An 18,597-nucleotide genomic window follows, 5' to 3' on the forward strand; every position below is an offset into this window, starting at 1 on the left:
CAACTAGGTCAGGGATGAAATAAATAAAGAAGTTAGGGATTTTCTAAAATTCAATGAAAATGAACGTACAACATACCCAAACTTATGGACATGATGAAAGCAGTTCTAACAGGAAAGTTCATAGCACTAAGTGCCTTCATAAAGAGATTGGAAACATTTCCTACAAGCAACTTAATGGCACATCTGGAAGCCCCAGGGAAAAAAAGAAGCAGACACACCCAAGAGGGGTAAATGGCTAGAAATAATCAAACTAAGGGCTGAAATCAATAAATTAGAAACAGATAGACAAACCCTTACCAAAACTAACTAAAAGGCAGAGAGAGAGAGAGAGAGAATTCAAATCAACAAAATCAGAAGTGAAAGGGGAGGCATAACAACAGATATCAAGGAAAGTCTTACTTTAAAAGCCTAAACACCACAAAATTTGAAAATCTGAATGAAATGGACAATTTTCTTTTTCCTAACCGTTTTTTTATTTTTCACATATGCATTTATATTATTACACATATATACAATAAATTACCTATAGAAAGAAGAACCATGACACAGTCAGGAATTTTATAAATGTTACATTCTTAGTGTTGTGGCTATTTGTATTTGACAGTCTTGAAGAAACCTATTTCCTATCTGGTGTATCTAAAATTCTGAATATAAAGAACAATTTTCTTGATAGATTACACTTACCAAACAAATTAAATAGTCTTAAATCTCCTATGGAAATAGAAGGAGTCATCAAAAGTCTCCCAATCAAAAAAAGACCAGGGCCAGATGGTTTCAGCACAGAATTCTACCAAACTTTCAAAGAAAAGCTAGTACCAGTACTCTTCAAACTATTCCGCAAAATAGAAATGGAAGGAATATTGCCAAACTCATTCTATTAGGCCACAGTTACCTTGATAACTAAACCACATAAAGACCCAATTTATTTTTAAAAAGAGAATTTTAGACCAATTTCTCTTATGAACATTTTTACAAAAATACTCAATAAAATATTTTCAAACTGAATCCAAGAACACATCAAAAATATCATTCACCATGACCAAGTAGGCTTCATTCCAGGCATGCAGGGATGGTTCAATATACAGAAAACCGTAAATGTAACCCACGATAAACAAACTAAAGAGAAAACAAAACCCTTCTTAGAGGCTGAAAAAGCACTTGATGAAATTCAGCACCATACACATTTAAGGTCTTGAAGAGATCAGAGATACAAGACACACAATCCTAAACATAGTAAAGGTTATATAGAGCAAGCTGATAACCAATATCAAATTAAATGGAGAGAAACTCAAAGAAATTCTACTAAAATCATGGATTAGACAAGGCTTCCACTATCTCCATATGTCATCAATACAGTACTTGAAGTTCTAGCTAGAGCAATAAGACAACTAAAGGAGATTAAGGAGATCCACATCAGAAAGGAAGAAGTCAAAGTATCCCTATTCACAGATGATATGATAATATATATGTGACCCTAAAAATTCCACCAGTCCTACAGCTGATACACACTTTCAGCAAAGTGGACAGATACAAGATTAATTTTTTAAAAATCAGTAGCCATCCTATATACAAATGACAAATGGGATGAGAATGAAATTAGAGAAGCTACCCCTTTCACAATAACCATCAATAATATAGTATCTTGGTATAACTCTAACCAAGCAAGTGAAAAACTTATATGAAAAAAACTTCAAGTCTCTGAAGAAAGAAATTGAAGAAAATATCAGAAGATGGAAAGATCTCCCATGCTTGTGGATCAGGAGGATCAGCATAGTAAAAATTGGACATCTTACTGAAACCAATCTACAGATTCAATGCAATCCCTATCAAAATATGTAAAGATCTTGAAAGATAAATTCTCAACTTCATATAGAAAAACAAAAACCGAGAATAGCCAAAACAATCTGGTACAATAAAAGATCTTCCAGGGGAATCTCCATCCCTGATTTCATGCTGTCCTATAGAGCAACAGTAATTAAAGCAGCATGGTACTGGCATAGAAGTAGGCTGGTGGATCAATGGAATGAAATCAAAGACTCAGAAATAAACCCACATACATATGGATACTGGATTATTGACAAAAAAGCCAAAACCATAAATGGAAAAAAAAGATAGCATCTTCAATAAATGGTACTGGTCTAACCGCATGTCTACATGTAGAAAAAATGCAAATAGATTTGTATTTATCACCTTGAAGAAAATTAAAGTACAAGTGTACTAAAGACATCAACATAAAACCAGACACACTAAATCTGTTAGAAGAAAAAGTAGGGAAGAGCCTTGAACTCACCAGCACAGGAGACAACTTCCTGAACAGAACACAAGTAGCTCAGGCTCTAAGGTCAACAATTAGTAAATGAGACCTTGTGAAACTGAAAATCCTCTGTAAGGTGAAGGACACTGTCAACAGAACAAAACAACAGCCTACAGAGTGGGAAAAGATCTTCAGCAGCCCTACATCTGACTGAGGGATAATATCCAAAATATATAAAGAACTCAAGAAATTAAACACCACCAAACCAAATAACCCAATTAAAAAGCGGGGTACAGAGCTAAACAGAGAATTCTCAACAGAGGAATATCAAATGGTTGAGAAACAAAGAAATGCTCAACATCCCTAATTAGCAGGGAAATGCAAATCAAAATGACCCTGAGATTCCATCTGACACCCACCAGAACAGCTAAGATCAAAAATTCAAGTGACAAACACATGCTGGTGAGGATGTAGAGAAAGAGGAACACTCCTCCATTGCTGGTGAGAGTGCAAACTTGTACAACCACTTTGGAAATCAATCTGGCACTTTCTCAGAAAATTGGGAATAGTTCTACATCAAGAACCAGCTATACCACTTCCAGGCATATATTCAAAAGATATTCCACCATACAACAAGGACATAAGCTCAACTATATTCAGAGCATCTTTATTTATAATAGACAGAATTTTAAAAACAGTCTAGATGTCCCTCAACCAAAGAATGGATGAAGTAACTGTGCTACGGGGCTAGAGAGATGGCTCAGTGGTTAAGAGCACTGTCTATCCTTCCAAAGGGCCCGGGTTCGATTGTCGACACCCACGTGGCAGCTCACAAACTGTAACACCAGTTCCAAGGGATCTGACACTAATGCACACCAAATAACATTAAATAAATTATTTAAAAAGAAAAAGAAACTGTGCTACATTTACACAATGCAATACTACTCAGCCATTAAAAATAAGCAAGTCTTGGCATTTGCAGACAAATGGATGCAACTTAGAAAAGGTCATCCTGAGTGAGGTAACCAAGACCCAGAAAGACACACCTGGCATGTACTCACTTATAAGTGGATATTAGTTCAATATAGACGTTTTCTGAGAGACTCCATCCAGTGGGGGATTTGGACAGATACTGGGACTCCATGAAAGACTCTGGCAGAGTGCTGAGAGTGGTATGGAAGAATGGGAAGACGGAAGGACCCTGAGGGTTCAGAAGCCCCACAAGTGGACCATCAAGACTGGTGCATCTTGAGTCGGGGCGGGCCGGGCGGGGGGGGGGGGGCCGCATAAACTGTTGCACCAACCAAGGAAAATGCGTGCAGAGAACCTAGGCCGTCTGTTCAGATGTAGCTAACACACAGCTCGTTCTCCATGGTTATGGGGGGAGCAGGGGCTGCTTCTGACATGAACTCTCGTGGCCCCACTTTGATCCACTCCCCTTGGCAGGGAGACCATGAGGGCACACAGAGGAAGGGGATGCTGCCTGTAGTGATAAGATTTGTTAGGCTGTGGTCAGAAGGTGTGGGTGAAGGACCCCCTTCCCTATCAGAGGTCTAGGGGAAGGGTATAGAACAGAAGAGGGAAGGAGCAAAGGAGGGTGAGAATGGGAAGATACAAGTGAGGGAGTAACAATTGGGAAGCAATATAAGTAAACTATAATAAATAAATCAAATTTAAAAAATAAAAAAAAATGGAGTACACAGCTAAACAAAGAATTCTCAACAGAGAGGAATATCAAATGGCTAAGAAATACTTAAAGAAATGCTCGAGATTCAAACCTATGGCCCTGGGGTCTGGGGAGGACCATGCATACGAGGCGTTCTCCTCAGCGGCCATGCAGCAGAGCCATCCTGTAATTGCAGAAACCTGGGCTGAGGGAAGCCGCCGGCCTCAGGAAGCCGGTAAAACACAAGGCGCCCTGCAGCTTCCTCAAGCGCACCTTCAGGCAGAAGAAGCCTCACCTGCGTCTGGAGACCTACAGTGGCCTCCTGATTCATTTGAGCTGCTTACTCTTTGTTCACCGACTGGCAGAAGAGTCCAGGACAAATACTTGTGAGAGTAAATCTGGAGTTATCAAACAGGATCATGTACTGGCTGCAGGAAAGGTAATTCTGAGGAAGAGCAGAGGTTAAAAGTCAACACGTGTTTAAGAATTATTGTTTGTTAATTTAAGTGGTAGCTGATCATGAAAACTCTGTATCAGTTCATTTGTGGGTTATTAAAACAGCGTCTCTGGGAGCAATATGTGCGGTTTACTTTTCTTAAGGAGGCTTTATTCATTAGTGGCTCCTCAGCTTCCTGCTGTGGTGCTCCTGTGCATGACATACTGCACAGGCGCACTGATAACAGAGCTTGAAAAGGCGCACTCCATAGACTTGAGAGCATGCCGTTGCATTTAGCCACAGTTAATTGCTTCGAGAAAGCAACATGCAGTAAAATATGGGTACATTTTAAGTATGTTAATTTTTTATGTATTCACAAAGCATTCCTGTCTATTCTGTACTATTGTTACACTAATAGTAACAGTAAAATTTCTAAACTAGAAGATGGCAGGCATGAGCTAAAGTTGCTAAAAAAAAAAAACCTCTGAAAACTGCAAACAAGGAGATCTAAAGCACCCTGGCCTGCTTTCTTTACATCACGGGATTTGGTAGCTAAAACATTTTCCCGCAGCAGTCATTTAGAAGCTTATTACATATCACCCAATATTTTTCAATTTTTATTCCGAGATGATTGAGATTGCGTGTGGAGCTGCAAACCTAACATAAACATATACTCTACAATGAGCACCCAGTTTCCCCAGCGGTTACATCTGACATATAGTGTAATATGCCAAAGCATTTGGTAACGGGAGCAGTCTATATGTAACTCCATGATGCTTTATCATGTGTACAGGCTCATGAGGTTTCTAAAACTAGTACGTAGAGCTATCTCAGTTCCACAGAGCTCTTCCGGATTCTCCTATACTCATCCAGCTGCCATGCCTTCTACCAGACCACCACCCCTCCCAGCTGCCCTCCAGCTCTATAATTTGGGGAGTGTTATACAAACAGAAGCATATAAGAAATAACCTTTGGAGATCTCTTTTTTTCTCAGTAATACCCTCGTGTTCTATTCAAGTAGTTACATGTGTTTGCTGCTGGGTGGTGTGGACGCACCATATTTGGCACAGCTGTCTGCTTATTGAACATTTTTATACGTCTAATTTGGGGACTATTATAATTAAATTTTCTATGAATGGTTGTAAAAAGAAAAAAGAAATGCTCAGTGTTCTTTAGTTATCAGGGAAATGCAAATCAAAGCGATTCTGAGATTCCATCTTACACCTACCAGAATGGTGAAGATCAAAAATTCAAGTGACAGCACATGCTGGCGAGGATGTGGAGGAAGGGGAACACTCTTCCATTGCTGGTGGGAGTGCAAACTTGTACAACCACTTTGGAAATCAATCTGGCACTTTATCAGAAAATTGGAAATAGTGCTACCTCAATCCCCAGCTATACCACTTCTGGGCATATACCCAAAAGATGCTCCACCAAACAACAAGGACATTTGCTCAACTATATTCATAGCAGCTATATTTGTAATAGCCTGAGTCTGGAAACAACCTAGATATTCCTCAACCAAAGAATGGTTAAAGAAACTGTGGTACATTTACACAATGCGATACTACTCAGCTATTAAAAACAAGGAAATCTTGAAATTTGCAGGCAAATGGGTGGAACTAGAAAAGATCATCCTGAGTAAGGTAACCAAGACCCACAAAGACACACATGCTATGTACTCACTCATAAGTGGATATTAGCTCAATATAGATGTCTTCTGAGAGACTCCACCCAGTGGGGGATTTGGACAGATACTGGGACTCCCTGCTGGACTATGGCAGAATGCTGAGAATGGTGTGGAAGAATAGGAAGATGAAAGGACCCAGAGGCTTCAGAAGCCCCACAGGGAGACAATCAATGCCAGCAGACCTCACAGGGGAGCCTGCAGAAACTGATACACCAACCAAGTACAGCGCATACAGTTAACCTCGATCCCCCTGTACAGGCATAGCCAATGGACAGCTCATTATCCAGGGTTGTGGGGGAAGTGGGGACTGCCTCTTATATGAACTCTGGTGCCTTGGATATGATCAGTTTCCTCATGGTGTACAGGCCCTGTGGGCACGCAGAGGAAGGGGTTGCAGGCTATCCAAATGAGACCTGAAAAGCGGTTGTCAGAGGGTGGGGGAGGAGGACCCCCTTCTCTATCAGAGATCCAGGAGAGGGTCATAGGGCAGAAGAGGGAGGGAAGGTGGGAACGGGAAAATACAATCAAAGGTATAACAATAAGGATGTAACATGAATAAATTATAATAAAAATTTTAAATCTATAAAATAAAATAAAAATTAAATCTAATAAATTCCTAACACAAAACATCCAGGAAATCTGGAACACTATGAAAAGACCAAACCTAAGAATAATAGGAATAGAAGAAGAAAAAGAATTCCAACCCAAAACCTCAGGACATACATTTAACAAAATCACAGAAGAAAAAATTCCTAACCTAAGGAAGGACATGCCCCTAAAGGTTCAAGAAGCTTACAGAATACCAAATAGACTGCACCAGAAAAGAAAGTTCCTATGCTACATAGTAATCAAAATATTAAATGTACCAAACAAATAAAGAATATTAAAAGCTGCAAAGGAAAAGATCAAGTAACATATTAAGACAGATGTATTAGAATTACACCTGTCTTCTCAGTAGAGGCTTTAAAAATCAAAAGGGTGTGGATAGATGTCTTACAGACTCTAAGAGACTATGGATGCCAGCCCAGACTAATATACCCAGGAAAAAATTTCAATCACCATAGATGGAGAAAACAAGATATTTCATGACAAAGTCAAATTTAAACAATATCTATTCACAAGTCCAGCCCCACAGAAAGTACTAGAAGAAAAACTCCAATCCAAGGAGATTAACTACACCCATGAAAACACAGGCGATAGTCTCATAGAAGCAAAATCTAAAGAAGGGAAATACACACACACACACACACACACACACACACACACACACTTAAAAATAAAAGCAAATCTTTTTTTTTTTTTTAAGTTTTAAAAATACCAAGAGATCTCAGCCCAGAGTTCAAGTAGCAGAAACAATTCGCCAGTAGAGAATTTGGACATGTGACCAGGGTTTCCCCTAGATGCTTTATCTTCCACAGGAAATAGTGTCCCTTCATCACGGAGATGAAAGGTAACTCTTATTAGGAGTATGCAGAGAGCTCCATTTGTAGCTGTACCAACAAGCAGCATGGCAGAAAGAGATGTCTGACACTGTGCGTGCTGCACAGCGTCCTGCTTCCCCAGTGTGCTCGTTTGTTTTATGTCAACCTCAATTAAGAAAATGCCTCCATAAGATCATGTCATAGCTGGTGCCCCCGATTTGGTCACTTCCCCTCGGTGGGGAAGCCTGGTGGCACACAGAGGAAGGGGAAGCAGGCTACCCCATGAGACCTGATAGGCTATGATCATGTGGTGGAGGAGGAAGTCCCCTTATGTCACAGGCCTAGGGGAGGGAAATAGGGTGGAAAATGGAGGGAGGATGGGAATGGGAAGATACAAGTAAAGGGATAACATTCAGGATGTAATCTGAATAAATTATAATAAATTAAAATTTTAAAACTAAGAAAAAGATTAGGTCATCGGCAGGCCTGAAGGCATTTTCTTAACTAGTGATTGATGCGAGAGTGTTGTAAAAAGATTATTAATATTTAATATTCATTCATATGGTTATTAAATATAGTGACATTACTTTAGCCAGCTATAATATAATAAAAGACACAGAAACCTGTTAGATTTTTAATACTCCTTAAAGACTGGGGCTGGGCAGATCTTAACCCCCTATGTTACCTTGTTATCTCCCAGCCACAACCCCATAAATATTTGGACATGTTCCTCTCCATCATGCCAATCCTCAGAGCAAGCTCCTCCCACAATGCACTTCTTGCTCATGCATACCCATAGCAACCTACCTGCTCCTTTCTCCTTACTTCCTCCTCTGTTAGACCTCTCTTGTGATCCTTCTGCTCTCCGAGCCCTCGAACCTTAACTCTGATAACCTTTCTTTTGCCCAGCCAGGTATAGGCAATTTATTGGCCAATTAGGTCTAATTTGGGAGGCAAGGTTACACACCTGAGCACTTGCTTGTAGAACACTAAAGACATTGGAGACAAGCAATTAACACTAGAATACTTAGTAGCTTCATATCAACCACAGCAGGGGAGGGCCCAATCTATTGTGGATGGGTTCCATCCCTGGGCTGGGTGGTCCTGGGTCCTAAAAGAAAACAGGCTGAGCAAGCCATGAGGAACAAGCCAGGAGGCAGCACCCTTTCCATGGCCTCCGGATCGGCTCCTGTGTCCAGGTCCCTGCCCTGTTTGAGTTCCTGTCCTGGCTTCCTTCCATGATGAACAGTGATAAGGAAGTGTAAGCCAAATAAACCCTTTCCTCCCCAATTGCTTTTTGGTAATGGTGTTTTGTCACAGCGATTTCTAACAAAGATGCCCAGTGGCATTAAGCTTATCACAGGCTTGTCTATTCAAAATCTCCTGCGGTAATCCAGGACAGGGAAACCCATTGCCCAACTCCTTAGTGAAAAATCCTTACTTCCAGTGGATTCAGAGGAAAGTTTTAAAAAGACCCTGTGGGTTAAAAACTGATCAGCCCTCTCACGTAGGTGGTGGTCCCTGGATGACATAAGGAGACCCTGCCTCAAACAAAACAAACAACAACAAAAATCTATATATTGTCAGTCCCTTGGGAGTTTTCAAACTAGAATAATCTTACTGCCAAAAAATTAATGTCAGAGAGTGAACTGGAATAAGCCTAAGTGATAGATGTTGTTGTACTTTTAAAATCTATTTTTATTTTGGGTTCCTTATATCTCTTTCTCTCTTTTCTACCCGAATCCCTTCCAACACCACAACTCCAGGTAGGAGAGAAAGGTTAGTGGAGAGAAGGGCGTGGTGTGCCTTAGCTACTTCCTGCTGTTTAGGGTCATCAGGTTTCTTGGGGCAAATGCAATCAACATTTCAGGGCATCGCCAGCTTCTTGTCAAACTGCATGGACTACAACCAGGAGCAGCGGTCAGGGGGTGGGAGCACCAGCACCCTTCTTTTTTCTCAGAGCCCCCCCCCTCTGGAATTTATTCCCACTAGCAAGGACTATGCCCCACATGAGGTAATTCCCAGCTGACAAAGATCTCTTGCCTTCTCATGAGGCAGTTATCAGCTGTGGACAAAACAGCCCCCATATCTCACACCTGTGATTAAAATAAAAACATCTTTACATATAAACCAAAACTTCCACAACAGATCAGTCGCCCACCGTCTGCCATGTCAGTCCTCATATATATTTATCAAGTATGCTTTGCTCTTCTTATTTTTGGATGTTAGCAAGTGAGGCAACAGAAAGTCTATTACTGAGTTTTAAAAGCAGTGTTCAGTCAGACTGAATTCTCAGAGGCAATTGAGTTTTATTCCACTGGTTTTAACAACAGAAAAATGAGGTCAGTCTCACATACATGAAATCTAAGTCATCATAAGTCCTGATCTAACTCAAGTCACTTCTTTTTTACGATGACCCTTGTTAAAAATTGAATGGTTGAATAAAAAGAACTCAAACCAGTAACCTACATCAAAAATTCTTTTTGCCTGAGAAGGTAACAAAAGTAATCTTCTAGGGGCCAGGAATGGGAAGATTTTTGTGTATAAAGAATAACAAGTTGATGTGTGATTAATGAAGATTTTTCAATTAAGTTTTATGACTTAAATTGTCATTCCTGAAATTCATGACCACAGGGTTTTGTTTTGTTTTTTTAATGGTAACAATAAAATGTCACAAAATTAGCACGTTCAGGAAGCAACTCCCACCTCAGCATTAGAACAAAGAAAGAGATTGGAATTAATAACAGACTTTGGGAAAGCTGTCCTACTGGGTGATGTTCAGAGCTCTGAAAAGGCGCACTCCCCTACTAGAGACTGTGGCTATGAGCATGGAGGTGAGACTCCAGATGCAGAATTCAGATCCCTTAAGAGGGGAAACTGGATGTGTCTAGTGCCTCAAAGACACTGGGAGACTGATTCAGCAAATGTTGCCAACTACAAGGTAAGTTCAGTCGTGTCTTTATGAATGGCATGCCATAGTTGAATTGAGGATATTAGGCTTATGTGCTGCTGACAGGCACCAAAAACATTATTTTATTCTTTCTCTTCCAGCTCTGCGGTTCTCTTTAATGTCCCATTTGTAAGAGCAACAGAAACCCAGCTCCCAATGAAATCCTTTTGCATTCGCTTTCTAAGACTCCGGAAAGTATCATGGATTCCAAACATATTCTTCATTGTTTCTGTTATGTAGCAAGAACTCGGTCTCCCAGTGGAAGTCAGTGTCAGCGTCACCAGGTAGAAGATTCTTCAGTTCAGGAGAACCATTGCTGCTAACCCAGGCAGAACCCAAACCACCCAACTGTTGAACCTCAAAACTGAAACAAAGAAATCTGTAAATGGATAAAGAGACTAGATCACACTTACACTGATTGCTGGCCCTGTATGGTGCTTTATGTAGTCCGACTATGGGATTCAGCCTACAAGAAAGGCTGGTGATTCAAGGTACATATTTATTATAAGTAAGGGGGGAGTAAATCTTTCCTCCTGGAGTCTCTAAAAACAATCTAAACACTGCTGTGGAAATGTCCCTTGGAGAGACACATTAATAAAACACTATATGTCCATATAAAGTCATATGGGAATGTGTTCAACCAAGCACGTAAGGACCTTGGAAAAAGAAAGAGTGAAGGAGAATAAGAGTAACTCTGACTGTATGCCTTGAGCTACCTTTATTGAGGGTCATGAAACACATCCACAAATGCATGAAGGGAATTTCCCGATGTGCTCTAAAGTGTCCAGATCATAGTCAGGAATGAAAAGAAGGGGAACCTGTGTTGGGGACCAGCTTTATCTCACTGATAGAATTGATCTGCTGAGCATGAGGATGGGTGGTGTTCGTAATGGACTTGTGGAGATGTTGCTGTTTAGGAAAATGTGGGATTCTTAAGGATGCACAATAAAATGGTGTACCCTACAGGATAGACTAAAATGTTTTCAACTTGGTAGCTCACAGATGCCAGCTGTCTGCTGAGATGCTCCAAGGATGGTATTGTGTGAAGCTCCTGAGAAGGCAGGTAGTCAACAGTAGCAGCAGCCTCAGACAGGTACAACACATGTTGCTAACTTCCTGGGATAGCACCCCTCCCTGTCTCCGTGTGCTTTTTTTGTTTTGCTTTGTTTTCTGTTTTTTTGTTTGTTTGTTTGTTTGTTTGTTTTGTTTGTTTGCTTTTTGTTTCTGTAGTTCCTGTGCTTTAAATTCTGATATTCTGTATTTTATCTGATCCATTCTCTTGGCAAGGCTTTTCAGTTGGGTAATTGAGTTTCTCAGTTCCACCATCATTCCAACTGAAGTTTTCTTCAGTATTGCTATTTCTTTACTGGATATAGTTTTAAACTCCTAAGTTGTCTTTATCATTTCATTTTCTTGAAGTTTATTCCTATCTTCTTTAAGCTCACTGGAGTGTTTGTTCATATACTCTTTGAATTTTTAAGTCATGTTTCTGATTGTTCTTTTACACTTTGTTTCCTGAGATTCATCTCAGTAATTCTCATGGAAGGACACAGGACTAGCAGGGGACACAATGTCTTGGCATTCTATTGTGTTTGTGCTTTTGCAGTGTGACCTGAGCGTGTGGACTTTACTGCTGGCTGTGTATCTGGTGTAAGATCCTAGCCTGCCCCTGTTGGATGTGTGCTCAGTTCTGGTGCTGCTGTGACCCAAGCTTGATTTCAGACCAGGTATGGAAAGCTGGTCAGTCAGTCCTTCAGGTACTCTATACTGATTTTACATAGAGACTTGTTTATATGTGCGGGTATTTTTCCTGAATGATTGCATGCTTCCCTCATACTGTAGAAGCCAGAAGATAGCACTGGATCCCCTGGAACTGGGATTAAAGACAGTGCTGTAAGCCACCATGTGGGTGCTGGGAACTGATCCTGTGTCCTCTACAAAAGTGCTATTAATCACTGAGCCAGGCTCCTGCATTGATTTTTAATTGGTAGCTGAATCATCCTAGGCTAGAGCACAAGTGTGGCCCTACCAAGGCAGATCTGAGAAGGTGAGGCTAGGGAAGGCAGAAGGGGATGGGGTGCTCATCTGGCTCGAAAGGGATACGAGCCTTGGGACTCCAGCTAAGCTTGGAGTGTGGAGATGGTGCAGACAGTGGGTATCCGTAAGCTTGGAGTGTGGAGATGGTGCAGACAGTGGGTATCCGGATCATTCACTGGGCTGGGCTCATCGATAGGCTGCATGACCTGGACCGGGTTTGAGAGTGTGAGGCTAGCATGGGCATGTGGTGGTAGCTTAGTCACAAGGCAGGACAGGTGCATTAGGTGCATAACCCAAAGCTTTCACATATGTTAATTATGAAAACCTTGCAGTACCTGGGCCTAACAGACACCCACAGAGAGATCATTTTAATTATTTAAACCTCCCTCCACAGTTATGACCTTTGACTAGAATTTGCATGATGCGCAGATCCTTTAGCTCTGTCTATTCTTGGAATTTTAAAAATGAACTTCCTTCCAATGCCTCTTTGTCACTAATTATCCATTCTGTTCTTTCCCAAGTCTCAAGCCATCCAGTGAAATATGTGAAACCACTCGTGCAACATGAGTTATAATTTGGCCACTTGTCTGCCCAAAGTGACACCAAAGGCAATCTTAAAATCCTGTTTATGTGGAGAACTTTCTTTTACTAACAGTTCTTCAGACCATTCCTGAATGAGGCTGCTATGTATACTCTCTTTCCCTGGTGTTAGAAAGTCACAAAGCCATCTTTAGAGAAGGCCTTGTTATAATTTCCTTAGGAATTTTCTTGAAACCACTGGTTTAATAAAACAAAACAAAACAGTATAGAGGAGTTAGTCATGTGGGTATCTATAGTACCTTCACCTGGAGCTTTTTTTTTTTTTTGAGACAGGGTTTCTCTGTGTAGCCTTGCCTGTCCTGGACTTGCTTTTCTCACCTGGAACTTCTTAACTTCTTGTACTTTTTGCAATAGTTCATACTTAAATTCTTTTGTTGTTTATATATTGTGTATCTGTGTATGTTCATACATGGGCAGGCATGAATGCACACTCAAGTGTGTGTGTGTGTGTGTGTGTGTGTGTGTGTGTGTGTGTGTGTGTGTGTGATTAGTAGTACTGCAAGCTTAGATTTTTCAAAACCTACTTTATTTAGGGTTTTTTTTTCTTTTTTTTTTAAATTTTTTATTATTAATTTATTTTTGTTACATCTCAATGGTTATCCCATACCTTGTGTCCTCCCATTCTTCCCTCCCTCCTCTTTTCCCCTTATTCCCTTCCCCTATGACTGTTCCTAAGGGGGATTACCTCCCCCTGTATATGCTCATAGGGTATCAAGTCTGTTCTCGGTAACCTGCTGTCCTTCCTCTGAGTGCCACCAGGTCTCCCCCTCCAGGGGACATGGTCAAATGTGAGGCACCAGAGTATGTGAGAAAGTCATATCCCACTCTCCACTCAAGTGTGGAGACTGTCCTGACCACTGGCTAGATCTGGGTAGGGGTTTAAAGTTTACCGCCTGTATTGTCCTTGGCTGGTGCCTTAGTTGGAGCGGGACCCCTGGGCCCAAATCTGCCTATCATAATGTTCTACTGGTAGGTTTCTAGGACCCTCTGGATCCTTCTACTTTGCCATTCTCCCATGCTCCTCTCATCTAGAGTCCCAATAGGATGTCCTCCCCTCTGTCCCAGTTTCCTGGTAAGTGAAGGCTTTCGTGGGACATGCCCCTTGGGCTAGTATGCAGATATAAATGAGTATATACCATTTAAGTCTTTCTGCTTCTGGGTTAACTCACTCATTATGATCATTTCTAGCTCAATCCATTTATCCACAAATTTCGGGAATTCCTTGTTTTTAATAGCTAAGTAGTATTCCATAGTGTATAGGTACCACAGTTTCTTTATCCATTCTTCTACTGAGGGACACTTAGGCTGTTTCCATGTTCTGGCTATTATGAATAAGGCTGCTATGAACATGGCTGAGCAAATTTTCTTATTGTGTGCTGGAGCATCTTCTGGGTATATTCCAAGGAGTGGAATAGCTGGGTCTTGAGGAAGCCCTATTCCCATTTTTCTGAGATAGCACCAGATAGATTTCCAAAGTGGCTGTAGTAGTTTGCATTCCCACCAGCAAAGAAGGAGTGTTCCTCTCTCCCCACATCCTCGCCAGCATGTGGTGTCGCTTGAGTTTTTGATCTTAGCCATTCTGGTGGGTGTAAGATGGAATCTCAGAGTATTTAGGGTTCTTAAACACTTCAACCTCACTTCTAACCTATTGACCGAAGGAAAGGGAAAGAATGTTAGTGGGGAAAGGGGCTGTGGATCTGTTTAGAGGTAGTTCCTTGGGCCAATTCCACTCTGCATTGTCAGGATACCAGCAGTCCAGTCCAATAGCCAATACCAAACACAACAGGGATCCACTGTGGTGACACCATGCAGCAGAAACAGCAAGGTTCCAGGTCAGAAGATGCCAGAATCAGCCAGAGTACCACAAGAAGTTCTCTGGAATGTTTCTCTCTGTGAAGACCAGTGAAGACCAACAAAGAGTTGCACAGCATAGCAGTGTAGCAGTGAAAAAAACATCGTCCTAGGAGTATGTTGGGGACAATAGGCCATATGGCCAATGTTCAGCCATCTTGTCTAAGTCTGCACCTTTAAGTCTCTGTCTTTCCCAAAACTTACCTTTCACCAGAAACTAGCTGACCCTGTTGTGAGTCAGCAGTTTGACTAAAGCTAGATAAAGACAAAGCAAGATACCCTGTGTGGCAGGACATTATGACCCTGCCTGGAATTCCCTGTGTTTTGAGAACGGCCTGCAGTTTGGTTGCTATAGCAATATGCTCCCCTGCCTTCTGACTTATAAAAGCTGCTGCCTGACTAATAAAGTTTGAGAGTTTGATCAATCAGACTTGCTCTCCTTCTTTGTGTCTTGTATTTTCAACAGGTGACCTTCCTTCCAAGTTTTAGTTGAACCCTACAGGCCAGGGCAGGAGTAGAATAACTGGATCTTGAGGAAACCCTATTCCCAGTTTTCTGAGATAACCCAGAAGAAGCCCCAGCACACAACAAGGACATATGCTCAACCATGTTCATAGCAGCCTTATTCATAATAGCCAGAACATGGAAACAGCCTAAGCGTCCCTCAGTAGAAGAATGGATAAAGAAATTGTGGTACATTTACACTATGGAATACTACTCAGCTATTAAAAACAAGTAATTCCGGAAATTTGTGGATAAATGGATTGAGCTAGAAATTATCATAATGAGTGAGTTAACCCAGAAGGAGAGTCAAATGGTATATACTCACTTATAAGTGGACACTAGCCCAAGGGGCATGTCCCATGAAAGTCTTCACCTACCAGGAAGGTGGGATAGATGTGAGGACATTCTATTGGGACTTTAGGTGAGAGAAGTATGGGAGAATGGGGAAATAGAAGGATCCAGAAGGTCCTAGAAACCTACAAGAAGAACATTATGATGGACATATCTGGCCCCAGGGGTTCTGCTTAAACTATGGCACCAACCAAGGACAATATGTGCAGTAAACATCGAACCCCTACCCAGATCTAGCCAATGGACAGGACATTCTCCACAGTTGAGTGGAGAATGGGGACTTTCACACGAACTCTGGTGTCCCATTTTTGACCACATCCCCTTGATGGGGAGGTCTGGTGGCACTCAGAGGAAGGATAGCAGACTACCAAGAAGAGACTTGATACCCTATGATCATATGCAGGGGGAAGAGGTCCCCCTCATTCACAGTCATAGAGGAGGGGAATAGGGTGAAAGCAGGAGGAAGGGAGGAATAGGAGGATACAAGGGATGGGATAATAATTGAGATGTAATATGAGTGAATGAAAAATAAAAATTAAAAATTAAAAAAATGTCATCCTGGGTGATAGGTGAGCCACGGGCGGGCTGTGGGCCGTACAATGCCGGGGACACCGGCTTCGGCTCAGGGGCAGGGGCTTTACCATGCTCCAGAAGCCTCACTAGGGCCCAGGCCCATGAGGCCTGCTTACCGGGGCGTGGAGAGGGAGCTCAAGGTACAGTGCAGCTCCAGGGATCTGAGGGCTCTCTCAGGGCTTTGGGCACAGGGCTGCCATCGCCACTGCCCGCATGGCTGCCTTTGCCACCCACGCCTCCACATCCTACAAGGAACTTGACGTCTACTACCCTGTTGAGAGGTGCTCAAGACGCCGGTTCGGACCACGGTCTGCTAGCACGTTTTCTGCACAAAGTGTTTCCTGACTGCTATGAGAGAAAGTGGAATACACTGTCCTCTATGTCGTGGAAGTGTGACTAAAAAAGAAAGAGTGTATGTAACAGGCCTTAGATCTTGAAACTATCATGAGGAAGTTTTCTGGTAGCTGCAGCTGATTGTTTCAAAAAAGATTAAATTCTATCTCATGAGACGTCATTACCAATCTTATAAGAAGTATCAGGGTGAATATGGTGTTTCTTCTGTCATTCCAAACTTGGTAAACAAGGCTTCTCAAGATTCAGTAAGGAGCCAGGCGTGGTGGCGCACGGCTTTAATCCCAGCACTCTGGAGGCAGGGACAGGCAGATTGCTGTGAGTTCAAGGCCAGCCTGGTCTACAAAGCGAGTCCAGGACAGCCAAGGCTACACAGAGATACCCTGTCTCGAAAAAAAAAAAATTCAGTAAGGAACGGTTAATAAGAGTGAAACATTTACATCTGATTATACAGAAACTTATCAAGAGAATACAAGTTCTTCTGGGCACCCCACCTTTAAGCGCCCCTTATGTCAAGAGTCAAATTTCACCAGACAGTGTTTATTGCATCACTGTCATAGTAATCACCTATTCCAGGTAGTTTCTGTGACATCTCCTATTTGTGTGTCTCTTCTTTGGGGAGATCCTAGCCAGATTACTAGAAATTTCATTAGTCATCTAATTCAAAGACATCAGTTTGATTATGGAGAATTTGTGAGTCTTCAGCTAGATGCGGAAACACAATATCAAACTGCTGTGGAAGAGCCTTTTCGCGTGAACATCTGATGTGCACAGACATCTCTGCACCCTTGTGCCTACGAGTGCCATCCTTAAGGAAAAGACAACATTTCAGTAATTTGCTATGCATATTAATAAATAACAATTCATTCTACTGTATTAGGCTTTTAATTGAAAGTAAAGATGGGCCACCCTAACCCCATTCTCTAAATAGTTACTTTAATAGCACGGAAAGGGTTGTATCCCACGTGTGTGATGAAAACGGAATCTCTGTTGTCTTTTCTTCTTTGTATTACATATTCTCAATGTTTTATTGTTTTTGATATTTGATGCAGTTCCTCCTGTTCAGTATGGAGATAACAGTAGCAAACTCTGAAAGATGTGATCCCTATAAAACTAATGAGCCTGAGCCATTTGTCACAGTGGCAGAATGGAAACTTGAAGTGAGAAGTGGGATCATCCAAAGGGATTTTGTAAAGTTTAGATTCTAGCTGAGGAATTCAACAATAAGAAATTTGTATTTGTATAATGTTTAGCATTTTTGAAGACTAGTGAGATTTCCTTAATGATTTTGACTTTGCAATCATATTGTACAAATGTTTCTTCTTTTGCTATTAGAACATATCAGAAGAGAAAAAACTTTTCTTTGGTGGTTAGTTTGTTATTTTAATCTAGCTCGAGTAATTTGTAAGCCTAAAATAAGTTGTACAACAGCTCTTTGTAGTCAGTATTTCTCACTAGCTGATGAAATTTTTCAGTCAGTGATGATATATTAAACTTGAATTAGTTTTTTAAAAATTCAAGGTTGAAGGTGTATGTGGTGTATGTGGATATGTACATACACTTTTACATGTATATATACACAGATATATCTTTGCCTAGAGTTTATCAGGTTCTGTATAGAATTTCTATTAAGAGTTTTAATAATGGACAAGAAATACAGTATTTTTCTCATTTGTTTAAAATTTTGTATGTTACCAAATTTTTCTCTTTTTTATTAAATATTTTTACGTAAACATTTATATTATTACACATAGATACAATAAACTACCTATAGCAAGAGGAGCCATGACACAATCAGGAATCATATAAATGTTACATTCAAAATGTTTTGGCTATTTGTATTTGGCAGCCTTGAAGAAAGCATCTTTCCTATCTTGGTGCATCTAAAATTCTGAATGCAAATCTATATCTAT

The 18,597-nt window shown here is 41.0% G+C and overlaps 1 pseudogene; it reads left to right on the forward strand.

Moving 5' to 3' along the window:
* The first annotated feature begins 16,546 nt into the window (after positions 1–16,546).
* On the forward strand, positions 16,547–17,449 carry LOC127194159 (E3 ubiquitin-protein ligase RNF138-like; annotated as a pseudogene).
* The last annotated feature ends 1,148 nt before the right edge of the window (positions 17,450–18,597 follow it).

This window comes from Acomys russatus, chromosome 10 (assembly GCF_903995435.1).
Source record: "Acomys russatus chromosome 10, mAcoRus1.1, whole genome shotgun sequence".
Taxonomy (NCBI): Eukaryota; Metazoa; Chordata; class Mammalia; order Rodentia; family Muridae; genus Acomys; species Acomys russatus.